This window comes from Pongo abelii, chromosome 12 (genome assembly GCF_028885655.2).
Source record: "Pongo abelii isolate AG06213 chromosome 12, NHGRI_mPonAbe1-v2.0_pri, whole genome shotgun sequence".
Taxonomy (NCBI): domain Eukaryota; kingdom Metazoa; phylum Chordata; class Mammalia; order Primates; family Hominidae; genus Pongo; species Pongo abelii.
Window position 1 is genome coordinate 25,611,503 of NC_071997.2, and position 16,609 is coordinate 25,628,111.

Below are 16,609 nucleotides of genomic sequence, written 5' to 3' on the forward strand. Positions count from 1 at the left end.
GCGTCATCACTGTGCGTCACATTGGCGACGTCGGCGCTCGAGCTGCACTCGGCAGGGCTCTTGGCAGCGCCCTGGGCTCTGAGGTTGTCTTGGCAACCCCGGATCAGATTTCGGCCGCCAGCCTCCACAGCCTAAGGTGGATTTCCAGCAGATAACAATTTGCGTGATGGGCTCTTAAGCGTTTTGGTCACTTGTTCTAAATTATAAGTGCGCAATGCATTGGAAGAAAAAAGCACTCAGGCCAATTTGGTGAATGTCTAAATTGGAACGACGTTTCTGGAGATGACTGGTTAAATACGTTGCATCGGACATGTGTGAATACTAAAGCATACATTTTTAAATTCATATCTATTAAAAAAAATGAGGGTCGAGGATGGTGGCTCACGCCTGTAATCCCAGCACTTTGGGAGGCTGAGGCAGGCGGATCACCTGAGGTCAGGAGTTCAAGACCAGCCTGACCAACATGGTGAAACCTTGTCTCTACTGAAAATACAAAAATTAGTCCGGCATGGTGGCGTTCACCTGTAATCTCAGCTACTCAGGAGGGTGAGGCAGGAAAATCGCGTGAACCCGGGAGGCAGAGGTTGCAGTGAGCTTAGACCACGCCACTGCACTGCAGCTTGGGTGACAGCAGGCACGCACCACCATGCCCAGCTAATTTTTGTATTTTTAGTACAGACGGAGTTTCACCATGGTGGCCAGGCTGGTCTCAAACTCCTGACCTCAGGTGATCCACCCACCTCAGCCTCCCAAAGTGCTGGGATTACAGGCATGAGCTACTTCGCCTGCCCTATGTTTTGCTTATTAATCCCTTGTCAGATAGATAGTTTGCAGATAATTTCTCCCCTTCTGTGGGCTGTCCTTTCACTTTGTTGATTTTTTTCCTTTGGGGTGCAGGAGCTTTTTAATTTAATGTGATCCCATTTGTCCATTTTTGCTTTGCTTGCCTGTGCTTTTGAGGTATTACTCAGGAAATCTTTGCCCAGACCAATGTCCTGAAGAGTTCTCCCAATATTTTCTTGTAGTAATTTCATAGTTTGAGGTCTTAATTTTAAGTGTTTAATCCATTTTGATTTGATTTTTGTATATGGTTAGAGAGAAGTCTAGTTTCATTCTTTTGCATATGGATATCCAGTTTTCCTAGCACTATTTATTGAAGAGACCATCCTTTCCCCAATGTATGTTCTTGACACCATTGTTGTAACAAGTCCACTGTACTGTGTGGATTTGTTTCTGGGTTCTCTATTCTGTTCTAGTGGTCTATGCATCTGTTTTTATGCCAGTACCATGCTGTTCGATTGCTATAGCTCTGTAGTATAATTTGAAGTCAGGTAATGTGATTCCTCCAGTTGTGTTGTTTTTGCTCATGATAGCTTTGGCTATTCTGGGTCTTTTGTGGCTTCATATAAATTTTAGGATTATTTTTTCTATTTCTGTGAAGAATGTCATTGGTATTTAATAGGGATTGTGTTGAATCTGTAGATTGCTTTGGGTAGTATGGACATTTAAAAAATATTGATTTTTCCAATCCATAAACATGGAATATTCTTCTATTTATTGGTGTCCTCTTCAATTTCTTTCATCAGTATTTTATTGTTTTCATTATAGAGGTCTTTCACCTTTTTGGTTAATTCCTAGGTATTTTATTTTATTTGCAGCTACTGTAAATAGGATTACTTTCTTGATTTTTCAGATTTTTTGCTGTTGGCATATAGAAATGCTACTGATTTTTATATGTTTATTTTGTATCCTCCAATTTTACTGAATTTGTTTTTCAGTTCTAATATTTTTTGGGGGGAGCAGGTCATTAGATTTTTGAAATGTAAGATCATATCATCTGCAGACAAGAATAATTTGACTTCTTTCTTTCCAATTTGAATGCCCTTTGTTTCTTTCTCTTCTCTGATTTCTTTCTCTTCTCTAATTTCTCTAGCTAGGTCTTCCCCAGTACTTGTTGAATAACAGCAGTGAAAGTGGGTATCCTTCTCTTGTTCCAGGTCTTAGAGGAAAGGCTTTCAGTTTTTCTCCATTGAGTATGATATTAGCTGTGGGTCTGTTATATGGTTTTTATTATGTTGAAGTATGTTCTGTCTATATGCAGTTTTTTGAGAGTTTCTTTTCATCACAAAATACATTGATTTTCCCATCTCAGCCTCCTGAGTAGCTGGGACTACAGGGGCATGCCACCACACTTGATTAATTTTTTATTTTTAGTGGAGGTGGAGTCTTGCTATATTGACCAGACTGGTTTCAAACTGTTGGCCTCAACTGATTCTCTCACCTTGGCCCCCCAACGTGCTGGGATTACAGGCATAAGACACTCACTGTGCCTGGCCAAGATGTTGAATATTATCAAATGTTTTTCCAGCATCTAGTGAAGTAGTCATATCATTTCTGTCCTTTATTTTGTTGATATGATGTATTACATTGATTGCTTTGCATACACTGAGCCATCCTGGGATAAATCCCACTTGGTCATGATAAATGATCTTTTTTAATGTATTGGTGAATTTGCTTGCTAGTATGTTGAGGATTTTTGCATCAACGTTTATCAAGAATATTGACCTGTAGCTTCCCTTCCCTTCCCTTCCCTCCCCTCCCCTCCCCTCCCCTCCTCTCTCCTCTCCTCCCCTCCCTCCTTGCTTTATATATCTGGGTGCTCTAGTATTGGATGCATATATATTTGTAATTGTTATAGTCTCTTGATGAATGGACCCTTTTTCATTATATAATGATCTTCTTTGTATTTTTTATAGTTTTTGTCTTGAAATCTATTTGGTATGATGTAGTATAGTTACTTTGGCTCTTTTTTGCCTTCCATTTGCATAAAATATCCTTTCCCAATCCCTTTATTTTCAATCTATGTGTGTCTTTATAGGTGAAGTCTGTTTCTTGTAGGCAACAGGTTGTTGGGTCTTTTTTTTTTTTATTTTTTTATCTATTCTGCCACTGTGTCTTTTGATTGGAGAGTTTAGTCCATTTATATTCAATATCATTACTGAAAAGTAAGCACTTAACTACTTCAATTTTGATACTTGTTTCCTGGTGGTTTTGTAGTCGTTCCTACCTACCTACCTTCCTTCCTTCCTCCCCTCCCCTCCCCTCCCTCCCTGCCTCCTTCCCTCCTTCCTTCCTTCCTTCCTTCTTGTGAAGGTGATTTTCTCTGGTGGTATGTTTTAATTTCTTGCTATTTATTTTTTCTGTATCTGTTTTAGGTTTTTTTATTTGAAGTTACCACAAGGCTTGCAAATATCATCTTATAATTTACTATTTTAAACTGATGAAAACATAACACTGTAAAAACAAATAAGCAAAGAGAAAACTAATAAAAAGTCTACACTTTAGCTTCATCTCCCCACTTTTTAACATTTTGTTTTTTCTGTTTATATCTTATTATATTGTCTATGTCTTGAAAAACTGTTGTTATTTTTTGATAGGTTCATCTTTTAGTCTTTTTTTTTTTTTTTGAGATGGAGTCTTGCCCTATCGCCCAGGCTGGAGTGCAATGGCGTGATCTTGGCTCACTGCAACCTCCGCCTCCTGGGTTCAAGCGATTCTCCTACCTCAGCCTCCTGAGTAACTGGGATTACAGGCGTGTGCCTCCACGCCCAGCTAATTTTTGTATTTTTAGTAGAGACAGGGTTTCACCATGTTGGCCAGGCTGGTCTCGAACTCCTGACCTCGTGATCCACCTGCCTTGGCCTCCCAAAGTGCTGGGATTACAGGCGTGAGCCACTGTGCCCTGCCCTCATCTTTTAGTCTTTCTACTCAAGGTATGAGTAGTTTACACACAACAATTACAGTGTTACCATATTCTATGTTTATGTGTGCAGTTACTATTACCAATGAGGTGTTTTTTTTAACCTTCAGATGATTTCTTATTGCTCATTAATGTCCTTTTCTTTCAGATTGAAGAACTCCCTTTAGCATTTCTTGTAGGACAGGTCTATTGTTGATGAAGTTCCTCAGCTTTTGTTTGTTTGAGAAAGTCTTTCTCCTTCATGTTTGAAGGATTTTTTCACTGGATATACTATTCTAGGATAAAAGCGGGTTTGTTGTGGTAGTTGTTGCTGTTGTTGCTTTTCAGCTCTTTAAATATGTCATGTCACTCTCTCCTGGCCTGCAAGGTTTCCACTGAGAAGTCTGCTGCCAGATACATTGGAGCTCCTTTGTATGTTATTTGTTTCTTTTTTCTTGCCACTTTTAGTATTTCTTCTTTATCCTTGACCTTTAGGAGTTTAATTATTAAATGTCTTGAGGCAGTCTTATTTGGGTTAAATCTACTTGGTGTTCTATAACCTTCTTGTACTTAAATATTGATATATTTCTCTAGGTTAAGAAAGTTCTCTGTTATTGGCTGGGTGTGGTGGCTCACACCTGTAATCCCAGCACTTTAGGAGGCTGAGGCAGGTGGATCACCTGAGGTCGAGAGTTTGAGACCAGCCTGACCAACATGGAGAAACCCCATCTCTACTAAAAATACAAAATTAGCCCGGCATGGTGGTGCATGCCTGTAATCCCAGCTACTTGGGAGGCTGAGGCAGGAGAATCGCTTGAACCCAGGGGGCAGAGGTTGCGGTGAGCAGAGACTGTGCTATTGCACTCCAGCCTAGGCAACAAGAGTGAAACTCCATCTCAAAAAAAAAAAAAAGAAAAAGAAAAAGAAAATTCTCTGTTATTAAGGAACAATACAGTATTATTAAGAAACAATACAAATAAATGAAAGGAAGACAGGAATGATTTATTTCATGGTTCTGTCAAGTGGGAAGACATGAGTTTATGTATTTAGCTTATTGGTAGAATACATGAGTCAGGCTAGGCTTGGTGGTTCATGTCTGTAATCCCAATAATTTGGGAGGACCACTTGAGACCAGGAGTTTCAAACCAGCCTGGCCATCAACATAGTGAGACCCTGATCTTTATTATAAAGAAAAGATGAAAGAGATAAAGAAAAGAAAACGAGTCAAAGTGAATAGAAGAGGTATAAGTGGAGGAGGATGAATTCAGAGTAAATATGTCATCTAGGAAATCCAGGTCCCCGCAGTGCTATGTGTAGCTATGGGCAGAGATGACCAGAGCTGAGTAGAGGAAGCTGCATTCAGTTCCCCATGAGAAGTAAAACAACATTTAGAGAAAATTACAGAGGATGACAGAAAGATTTTACAGCAACTTAAGAAAAGCAAAAAGACAAAATGGTTCAGAAAAAAAAAAAAAAAACCAAAGAAAAATCTATAAGGAGCTGATAAAAATGTGCCATAAACTAGATGTGGAGCTGCTCCAGGAAAGAACCAATAATATACCTAAAAAATGTTTATAGTATTTGAAGTTCATACCTTAGAACAAGCTTGCCCAACCCACGGTCCATGGGCCACATACAGCCAAGGACAGCTTTGAATGTGGCCCAACACAAATTCCTAACCTTTCTTGAAACATGGTGAGATTTTTGTCATTTTACAATACAGCTATAGTTAATCTTAGTGTATTTCATGTGTGGCCCAAGACAATTCTTTTTCTAATGAGGCCCAGGGAAGCCAAAAGATTGCACACCCCTGGCTTAGATGATATTATTTATTCAACACCATAGATATGTATGTGTGTGTGGGGGTGTATATATATGTATATGTGTGTATGCATATCCATATGTACCATATATATATAAAATATATATATCATATGTGTATCTCCTGCTTCTAAGAGGGAGGAACTTTTCCAAATAGAAACAACATAGATGAAATGTAATTCTTATCCTAACCATGAACAAGCAAGCTTTTTTGGAATTTTTGAGTGGATGTAATTTTATATTCCCCTTTATCAAACACTGACCACAGGGAATATTCCCCTCTAATAAGCTTCTTTTGTAGCTTTTTTCTGAAAAACTGGACAAATGTAATGTGGGAGTCAGACAGCATGTGTCACTAAGCTGAGAGCAGTGACATATGAAGGTGACATTTGCATGTCCTGGCAGCATTGTCCAGCAAAGGCTTCCTTTCTTTGGGGATGGACCCTCCCTCCTTACCTGGAGCAGCTCCACGTCAGGCATGTGGCACGTCTCCCACAGCTCTCTGTACATGTCTTTCATCCTTTCTAAATGTTGGGTCATTCTCACTTGACTGTCTTGTAGTTGTTGGAAAAGCTCTTTTGCTTCTCTGTCCAGTGCCTGCAGATGCAGTTGCTTCTCCTCATCGAGAAATAGAGGCATCTTTTGATATTGAATATTGATTATCACCTTACTTAATGACACATAGTTCTGCGGAGACATTTGGTTAAAAGGATTACATACTCTCACTCTCAACAGAAAACTTCAAATAATTATATGCTGGGTGTAATCAAGCAATCTATAAACTTTCTGCCTCACTCTTGCAAGGAGTCTTGAATATTTGTTATTTCTTTCTGTCCGTCTTTTTCAATGTTCCTGTTCTCTTTCCCTCTTTAAATCAAAACCTGTATAAAGACTTCCAGTTTCTCTTCCTGAGATGCTTCTTCACAGTTCTTACTGAGTCCATTATTTCCTCTATTAATCTCCCTTTTAGGATTTTTCCATGTCTGATTCGCCTAAATGTTAAAAAACATTTGGCCATACGCCATATTATGCAGATTGATTTTTCCTTTTACTATATTTTTACTCTATATACTATTTTATATACTATTCTATTTCTTTCCTCTTCCTCACACCCAATCTTGGTGAAATGTCTCATGTCCAGTGTCTGAAAAGGTTTATACCAACCTTCAAATTTGAACTAGAATACATATCATGCCATTTATCCAATAAACTAGAATTAATTTGGTTAGCTTTTGTGGGCTTCTCTATTTGCAATTCCTGTGGGCTTCTCTATGTGCAATTCCTATTATATCAATTATATCAAACCCCCTCTCTACTAACAATGCAAAAAAAAAAACTAGCCAGAGACAGAGCCAGACTCCTTTCAAAAAAAAATAAACAAACATAAAACTTCTGTTTTGAAGAAACCTAATCATCTATGTTAACACCCACCTATGCCCTGTGAAATGCAATCAATTAGAGGAAACGGATGTGGTCTTCACAGATTTATAAACGGACACTTCAGGAGCCAAGCTCATTCTTCTCCAGAGCCCACAGAGTAGCTTTGCAACTGGCTTTGGGGACTTCCGAAATCTACCAGCACTGCAGTGAGACTCTCATCCGTGAGCTCAATTCATCTGATTCGACAGCAAGCTTTGGTGAGAACACAGATATATTTCTGAGGTAAGTACACAGTTTCCAGAGTAGGAGCTACTATTAGGTTACAAACCAAAACAAAATTTGGGGACTTTAATTTATCTGCAAACTTAGATTATTTTTAGATGAAATGATCTCATTTTCTGAGTTTTAAAAACGGCTCCATTTCTTTATAAAATTATTTTAAACATAATCCATAGGTTTATGGATTAAACATGGGCCACCATGTTCAGCTGTTTGTTTGTTTGTTTGTTTGTTTATTTTGAGTTGGAATCACTCTCTATCGCCAGGCTGGAGTGTAGTGGCGCTCTTGGCTCACTGCAACCTCCGCCTTCCAGGTTCAAACGATTCTTCAGCCTCAGCCTCCAGAGTAGCTGGAAATATAGGTGACTGCCACCACGCCCAGCTAATTTTTGTATTTTTTTTAGTAGAGACGGGGTTTCATTATGTTGGCCAGGATGGTCTCCATCTCTTGATTTTGTGATCCGTTCACCTCGGCCTCTGAAAGTGTTGGGATTACAGGCCTGAGCCACTGCGTCCGGCCTTTTTTTTTTTTTTTTTTTTAATTTATATAAGTATTTTTAGAGACAAGATGATCTAGACATTTTGCCGTGTCACCAGTCTAGTGCTCCTGAGCTCAAAAAACCTGCCTGACTTGGCCTCCCAAAATGCTGGGATTACAGGCTTGAGTCACCTTCCCTGGCTTGGTTTTTATTTTTATTTGTATTTTAGCAAAACATACATTTAAAATGCTGACTTACTGTCTAGTGCCTAGTTTTTTGTTTTTGTTTTTTCTTGGGGGGGAGACAGAATCTTGCTCTGTTAGCCAGGCTGGAGTGCAGTGGCACAATCTCGGCTCACTGCAAGCTCCGCCTCCCAGGTTCACGCCATTCTCCAGCCTCAGCCTCCAGAGTAGCTGGGACTACAGGCGTCCGCACCACTCCCAGCTAATTTTTCATAATTTTTAGTAATTTAGTGAATCCCTATCTCGGATTCACTATGTTAGCCAGGATGGTCTTGATCTCGTGACATCGTGATCTGCCCGCCTCAGCCACCTTGGCCTCCCAAAGTGCTCTGATTACTGGCGTAAGCCACCGTGCCCGGCCTCTAGTGCCTATTATTGCATGATACTTACTCTTTTCCTGACTGTGTGAAAGAGTCATGATAATGCTTCAATTATCATTATCTTTTTGTAAATTTAATTAATTGTCTTTTAAGGATGTTGTAATATTAACCAGTACATCCCCAAATTAACAGACTGTCCAGGAACAGTAAACATGCCAGAAAGTTTTTGTTGATTAAATTAACATAGCAGCCTAGAAAAACAATGATTCTTAGCTTTACCTTGGAGAGGTACCTTACCTTGATTTGACTGTTTTTCCTTGGAGAGTAAAGGCTAGCTTTTTCTGATTTGGGTCAAAGTATGAGTTCTGCTCTAACATTTTCAAGCAAAGTCCTTCTGGAAAAGTCATTATGGATGGTTGTTATAGTTAAATAAAATAATGAGAGTAGAAGAGCTTAGTTAGCTTTCCTTCTCTAAACCAATCACCGGCAATTAAGAGTGTTACTGATTTTCAGACCATTCAAGACCCAAACCTTGAGTTTACAGGTTGATGAAACCCTTGAAGCCTAAGCAATTTGGTGGACACTAACACCTCAAAAAAATCCGACATTCTTCCATGCAAGAAAGTAGAGTTTGCAAATCTAGGTCATGTGTTGATTGGAGAACAGTCACTTTTTCTAGAGGTTGATGTCTCTTTGTGCCTTAGTTTTCTATTTTTCCTATTTCTGTCGTTGCAAATTAAAGCCTATAGTTCTCTAGAAAGAAAGGATATTATTCGATCACGAACTGATTCAAACTTTGCTCAGATCTTTGTCTCTCCAGGGTAGAAGCTTAAATTCTTGTGGTTTTCTTTCCTTAGGAAAATGGACTCAGACTTCTCACATGCCTTCCAGAAGGAACTCGCCTGTGTCATCTGTTTGAACTACCTGGTAGACCCTGTCACCATCTGCTGTGGGCACAGCTTCTGCAGGCCCTGTCTCTGCCTTTCCTGGGAGGAAGCCCAAAGTCCTGCCAACTGCCCTGCATGCAGGGAACCATCACAGAAAAAGGACTTCAAAACCAATATTCTTCTGAAGAATTTAGTGACCATTGCCAGAAAAACCAGTCTCTGGCAATTCCTGAGCTCTGAGAAACAAATATGTGGGACCCATAGGCAAACAAAGAAGATGTTCTGTGACATGGACAAGAGTCTCCTCTGCTTGCTGTGCTCCAACTCTCAGGAGCACGGGGCTCACAAACATTATCCCATGAAGAGGCAGCTGAGGAACACCGGGTAAGAGATAGCTCTGTGATCACCTGAAAGCTGGAGGATGGCAGAGTTAAAGAGATTAGAAGGACGATGAGAATCACGGTGGTTACTCCATTCTTTACTGAGTGCCAGGTGCTGTTCTAGGTACCAATGATGACATTTTGAATAAAATGTGCAACTCTACCTTCCTTCATGGAGCTTGCACCCAAAAAGAGACTGATTAAGTACATGTCATTCTTATTGACTCTACAGTTCAATGCTAATGACATTGAAAAGCTACCAAAACTACCAGTGCAAAGAAAGGTACTTTGGAAATATATTTAATATTACTGGACAAATGAGTATGGGAATAGCACACTACAAAATCAGGGGCTAGCATAGTGGGTTCTGAAGCAGGATGTTTCCCTGAACTAATTTAGCTGGGTTACAGGAAATCTTCACTCTTCAGTTCCCTAAACTGTTCTACATTCTGAAACCTCAAACTGAAAAATATCAATTAAGGATGAGCAATGAAAAATTTTGTTTTTTTCTCCTCCCACTAATGTATTTATCTATTATATCCATTGCCTGCATATACCACTCAGATTGTGGAATCTTTGGTATTTGACTTTCTGTTGTTCAACCTTGTAATTCTTTTGCAGGAGAAACTCTTAAAGCAAATGAGGATTTTATGGGAAAAGATTCAAGAAAATCAGAGAAATCTATATGAGGAGAGAAGAACAGCCTTCGTCTGGAGGGTAAGTATGAGACCGTGAGTCCTCCTGACCAGCTTGAGACAAGCACGCTGACAACATTTATATTAGCAACTTGAGTTGAAATTCTCGTATGCCAGATTTTGTCATGTGTTTATTCATAGGCTGGAAAACAACCAGACTGTTCAATATAACGATTGTTCAGGTTTTCTGTAAATGCTTTTCAGATAAGTAAAAAATAAATATAAATTCTGAAGGGCAAGCATGTGCTCAAAATTAATAAGTATTTCAGACAGAGTTTTCTGTATAATATGAATTATGAAATATTGATTAAATAGTATATAATTGAGAAATCAAGGCATTGATTGGTGAATATGATATTGTCCAGGGGGAAGAAACCGGGTGGGAACAGTAATTTAAGAAATGTGCCTGTGCTGGTGAAATCTGATAGCGAAGGACCCACATGATGCCAGTCCAAGTAGGAGAAAATGCAACATGATGAAAAGCTGAGGAGAAGGGATAAAAAATGACTGGGGGAGTGAGAGGATAAATATGTCATTACTGAGAGGAGAAACACAATGGAATGGGGATTCATGTTCTTAGAATGGCAGTGCAATACAGAGTCTATGGATTTGACAGAAGAAAGATAGGAGACAGAAAAGAGGTAGTCGGTTTGACAGATGGGGGTTAAATTTTTTACAAGATCCTTTTTGTGTGATGGCTTCTGATCCTGATTATAATATACTAAAAACATTTCTACTAAGAGTGATTGTTCAGGCTGTGAAGTACAGAGATTTGAAACAACAACCTAATTGAGTAACAAAGATTATGTGTATTATTCATGACAATGTAACAACCAATCATAAATTTTAGTTGTTTTCTAATTGTATTTCCGATTTGAGAGGACATAGATTTAGACATTTAAATTTAAAGGGCTTTTTTGCAGGTGTTTGGGAATTGATGAATTACATAAACTTTGAAGGAAGGTCTTGCTTAACTCATCATCCTGTTTGTAAAGGATGGAAAATAAAAGAAGGAATGAGGAGGATGAATTTGTGGGTTCTGCGAGGTGGAAGTAGGCCTGGGTATATAACCTACAAAATTCATATCCCTACAGGGCGATGTGGTTTTACGGGCACAGATGATCAGGAATGAGTATAGGAAGCTGCACCCGGTTCTCCATAAGGAAGAAAAACAACATTTAGAGAGATTGAACAAGGAATATCGAGAGATTTTTCAGCAACTCCAGAGAAGTTGGGTCAAAATGGATCAAAAGAGTAAACACTTGAAAGAAATGTATCAGGAGCTAATGGAAATGTGTCATAAACCAGATGTGGAGCTGCTCCAGGTAAGAACGGAGGATGCCCCTTGAGACACTTTGTGTTAGCTGACCTTTACATCTTTGCCTTTCATTGGGTACCAAAGACATTATTTCTTCATCTCCTGCATTGATGGTGAGAGTCATTCCCACCAGTTATAGAGATAAACTGTAACTCCTACCCTAATCATGGAAATAAAGCTTTATGGAATTGTGCAACTAGATTTCCATACAACATTTTCTACCACAAGCTTCCTCCTCCAGCACATTTCATTAAAACTCTGGAAGAAAAAATTTCATGTGAAAATTCCATGTTTAACTCCAATGGATAATACATAGAAATTATGGAAAAACTGACATTTCCTTCTTCCTCCTTTTGGGAAGTCCTAGGTTTGAAATGCTCTTGATTTGAGCCACATTACACTTTGGGGACTAGCCCTGAAAGAGACCACACTGTAGACAGCTGCAGCAATGCGCAGTCACTACTCACACCTTTCTCTCTCACTCAAATTTAGGGTCCTGAATTTATCAGAAATTCATACTGTCAATAGGTCTTACTGGTATAATTGTTAGAGATGACAATACATTTTAAAAGAGTTGCAGTGATACTATGTGGTAATTCTAAAGTTTTCAAAACCTGAAGACCAGATAGGCAGAATAACAACTGTTTTTGTGTGTTTATTTTGAGACAGAGTCTTCCTCTGTCACCCAGACTGAAGTCCAGTGGCCCAATCTCAGCTCACTGCAACTTCTGCCTCTTTGGTTCAAGCAATTCTCCTGCCTCAGCCTCCCTAGTAGCTGGGACTAAAGGCATGCACCACCACACCCCACTATTGTTGGTTTTTTTTTTTTTTTTTTTTTTGGATTTTTAGTAGAGACGGGGATTTGCCATGTTGTCCAGGCTAGTCTGGAAGTCCTGACCTCAGGTGATCCACCCACCTTGGCCTCCCAAAGTGCTGGGATTACAGGTGTGAACCACCTCACCCAACAAGAATAACAACTTTCTAAATAAGTAATTTTTTTTTTCTCTCTCTCTCTCTCTACAGGATTTGGGAGACATCGTGGCAAGGTATGTTTTCGGCCATCAGTGCAAACTGGAGCACAAGGCATGCTATGAAAAACAGGCTGTTTCCAACAAAGTGAAAACATAATTTACTAACACCATAATGTGTCAGTGTGATTGTGTGTGTATGTGTGTATAGTCACGTGTTTGTGTGGTATGATAAATGTTACCTATGCCTTTTATCAGACATTAATCTTTTCTTACTTTCCCAAGTGACTCAAGGGGTTATGTTTTGAAGAGTGCAATGCAGAGATTGCTAGAATACAGTTGCCTCTTTTTATGATTCAGAATCATAATTAGAGATCAACTATTTGGTGGCAGATAGGGAGAGAGGCATTTATCTTTCAGTGGCAGTAGGTTAGAAATGGAGTGAATAGTTAGAAAGATTCCCTAAGAGCCACAAACCCATCCTAGCGTTGTGGAGGTACATTACAGTATCAGAAGTGGGTTTGAATGAAGCATTTTCTGTTGGAATCTGTTTCTTAAACACAGACATCAGAAACTTAACCAACTCAACCTACTTCCTTGCAGGAGTGAGTCTGTGCTGCTGCACATGCCCCAACCTGTGAATCCAGAGCTCACTGCAGGGCCCATCACTGGACTGGTGTACAGGCTCAACCGCTTCCGAGGTGAGTGTCGCCCTCTTGGTGGGATCAACGTGCAATGCCTTCAATTATGGTTTTCTATGGGCAGCTTTCCCAGTGTAATGATCTTTCATCTAGAAGAAGAGAATAGTCTGTGAATAGGTATTTATATTTATAGTTTCACTATCATCAAACAGACAAAACTAAATAAAAGCTGGTGAAATGTAATAGGAATCAGCCATATAACAAATTTCTTAGAAAAATAAAACATGCAGAAGGGCTCTTTAGGACTTTAGGAACCATTCTCTGATACAATTTCATGTATACAATTATGACATGAAGCATACAGAACTGAATTCAGGACATTTCAATTTCAAATTCAGTGCAGTTAATGACTGATTTGAGTGACAGTTTTTTTTAATACATTTCAGGTGAAGTTTCATAGCATTTATAATTTTAATCATGTTTTTAATCAACTAAAGCACACATGAGTAACTTATATAACAATGCAAAAACTGAGAATCTGTGAACAATAGGAACATGATTTGGTGGTTGATGAGGTCTTAGAACTCCAGGATAGATCATGACAAATCCAGCAGAATAAAAGAAGTCTGTGCCTGAATCTGGCATGAAAGTCAGATAATTCTTGCAAGGAATCTTCACTTTTCAGAAGGCAGATTCAGATTTTGTCTTTAAGTATGAATTTGCTAGCTTAAGTCGCAGATCATAATATTTCTGGAAAGTGATAACTTTTTTATTTGGGACTAAGAATGTCTGCCCACCTCATCTCCTGTCCAAAGCCTCCTGCTCTGCCCTGACGGAGAAGAGACAATGAAGGTTAATTTTATTGCTATGGACTTGGCTACAGCGCAAGAGCTTCCAGTTTTCAGTTGTTATGAAAGGTCACTAACAAGACATAGACATGACCTTCCTCCCCTTTATACTTTTTGAGTTTATAGAAATTGTGATCATCATAGTTTAGCCGTTTATTTGTGCAGATCACCTAACACCCTTTGATTCCAACATTTTTCCGGACAGAATTTTCTTTCTAATCTTGACCTGTGTTTTCTAGTGAGAATCTCTTTCTTATCTGAACATAAGGATTTATAAACTGCTTTTCACTGGAACATTCTCTTTTTTCTACAGTGGAAATTTCCTTCCATTATGAAGTAAGCAATCACAACATCAGGCTCTTTGAAGATGTGAGAAGTTGGATGCTTAGACGTGGATCTTTGAATTCTGACAGATCTGACTATTTTGCTGCATGGGGATCCAGGGTCTTCTCCTTTGGGAAACACTACTGGGAGCTGGATGTGGACAACTCTTGGGACTGGGCTCTGGGAGTCTGTAAGGACACCTGGATAAGGAAGAATAGCACAATGGTTAAATCTGAGGACATATTTCTTCTTTTGTGTGTGAAGGTGAATAATCATTTCAGTCTCTTGACCACCTCCCCAGTGTTTCCTCACTATATAGAGAAACCTCAGGGCCGGGTTGGTGTGTTTCTTGATTTTGAAAGTGGAAGTGTGAGTTTTTTGAATGTCACCAAGAGTTCCCTCATATGGAGTTACCCGGCTGGCTCCTTAAAGTTTCCTGTCAGGCCTTTCTTTTACACTGGCCACAGATGATCAGGATTAAGAAAACTTACTGTTTGGGAACTCCATATACAAGGGAGCCCTTCACTGTTGATATAAAGAAATCATACTGTTCAGGCTTTTTTCTACTTCGGTGTCACTTCATTTTATTGCTATTAAATATAAAATTTGTAAAAGGCAAGACTTTTTGTACATTTTCTTACAATTAAAATAATCTCTTATGGCCCATTACCTAAAATACGTATTGTGATTTTCAAGTGTTTGTGAATTTATTGGATGGAATTCTGGAAATATGTGGGTGTGTGATTCCAACTTAATGATCTCATTCAGGAACAAATTTTGCACATCATGGACAGACGGTGTTTTGTACAATGAACTTGTAAGTGTGAGAGTTCCCTCCTATTAATACAGTAAATTCTACACCTCATCACTTTGGGGGGGAAAATTTATTTTACGCAGAAGTTTTCACTGAATCTTTGGGCTAGAACAGGAATTTAACAGTCATGCATCCTATGGCAACAAAATACATTCTGAGAAATGCATTTTTAGGCACTTTTATCATTGTGTGAACATCAGAACACACTACAAAAACCTAGATAGTGTATCGATCTACAGACATAGGCTAATGGTACAGCCTATTGCTTTTCTGAGAATTTGCCAGCAATGTCTGAGCAAGAACCAAAAGGGTTGAACCCACATTGAATTCTGTAGCTGTTTGATAAAGCAAACAGCGTCACCCACGGAATAATAGACAGATGTGCAGACTGTCTGCTTTAAAATGTGTTTGTATTTCCAAGTCACACAGACTGTGAATTCTCACTGATAACCTAGAGACCAGACATAACCATCACCTCATGTTACATTGGAAACATATTAGTATCAGGTAAAAATAAATAAATAAAAAATAAACAAATTAACTAAATTAAACCAAAACCAAAAACAAAACAAACAAAACCCAGTTCTGATGAAAACCCAGTTTATAGTGAGTCCATTGAGTCTGTCTACCCATCAAATGGTCATTTTCATGATCACTGATTAAATAATGGAAACATTCTACTTCCAGTCCAGCAGATGATCCTGGCTGATGTCTGAGGTTCCTTGCTTGGGGCTGTTACCTAGAATATATTCAAATGGCCTCTCTAGGTAGCCGCTTGGGCTTGCTCACAGCATGGTAGATAATTTTCCACACTGAAGATTCCCATAGAGTCAGGAGAATTGTATACTACCATTATTCTACAGAGTAAAACATCAGCTGTAGTCACAACCCTACACAAAGTAAAGGGACTAGAACACGCACACAGCAGTAGCAGTCTTGAAGTTACATCATAGAAAAACAATGTGGGATGGAATATATAATTTAGCACTCTTTTAGAGAGAGTGGGGGAGGAATATAACCTACTACACCTACTCTTCCTAAGAAGTGGACATTGAGGATCTATATCCAGAGACTGGGGGTCCTGTAAAACATGAGATCCAACGAGCCCCTTATAGAAACATCATTCAAGTTCCAGATTCCTGTAAAAGGGCAATTGATAATTGACCAGGTAAATATTTTTTGGAAATTTTCTTCAAGATTTGGTATCAACTGGACAATCATTAAGAGCACAACACAGCAAAATCACTGACGAAAATGCACACGACACTGGAGTAGAGGGGGGGAAGGGGTGGTCCATCTCCTTCAAGATGACCAGGGACAGACACAGTAATTCTAGGTCAGTGAGATAAAAAAGGTCAGGGCATCCTTGTCAGGAACCGCCTTCTGATATCTATATGCGGCTGCAAACTATTCATGTAGGCCTTCTGAATGCCTTGTACTTCCCAAGATTTCTTGATGTTAAGAGCCACTCACT

General features: G+C 39.1%; 1 pseudogene; it reads left to right on the plus strand.

Annotated features, from left to right (window-relative positions):
• Position 1: 1 nt before the first annotated feature.
• LOC129057485 (tripartite motif-containing protein 43B-like) lies at positions 2-15,009 on the plus strand (annotated as a pseudogene).
• Positions 15,010-16,609: the final 1,600 nt, after the last annotated feature.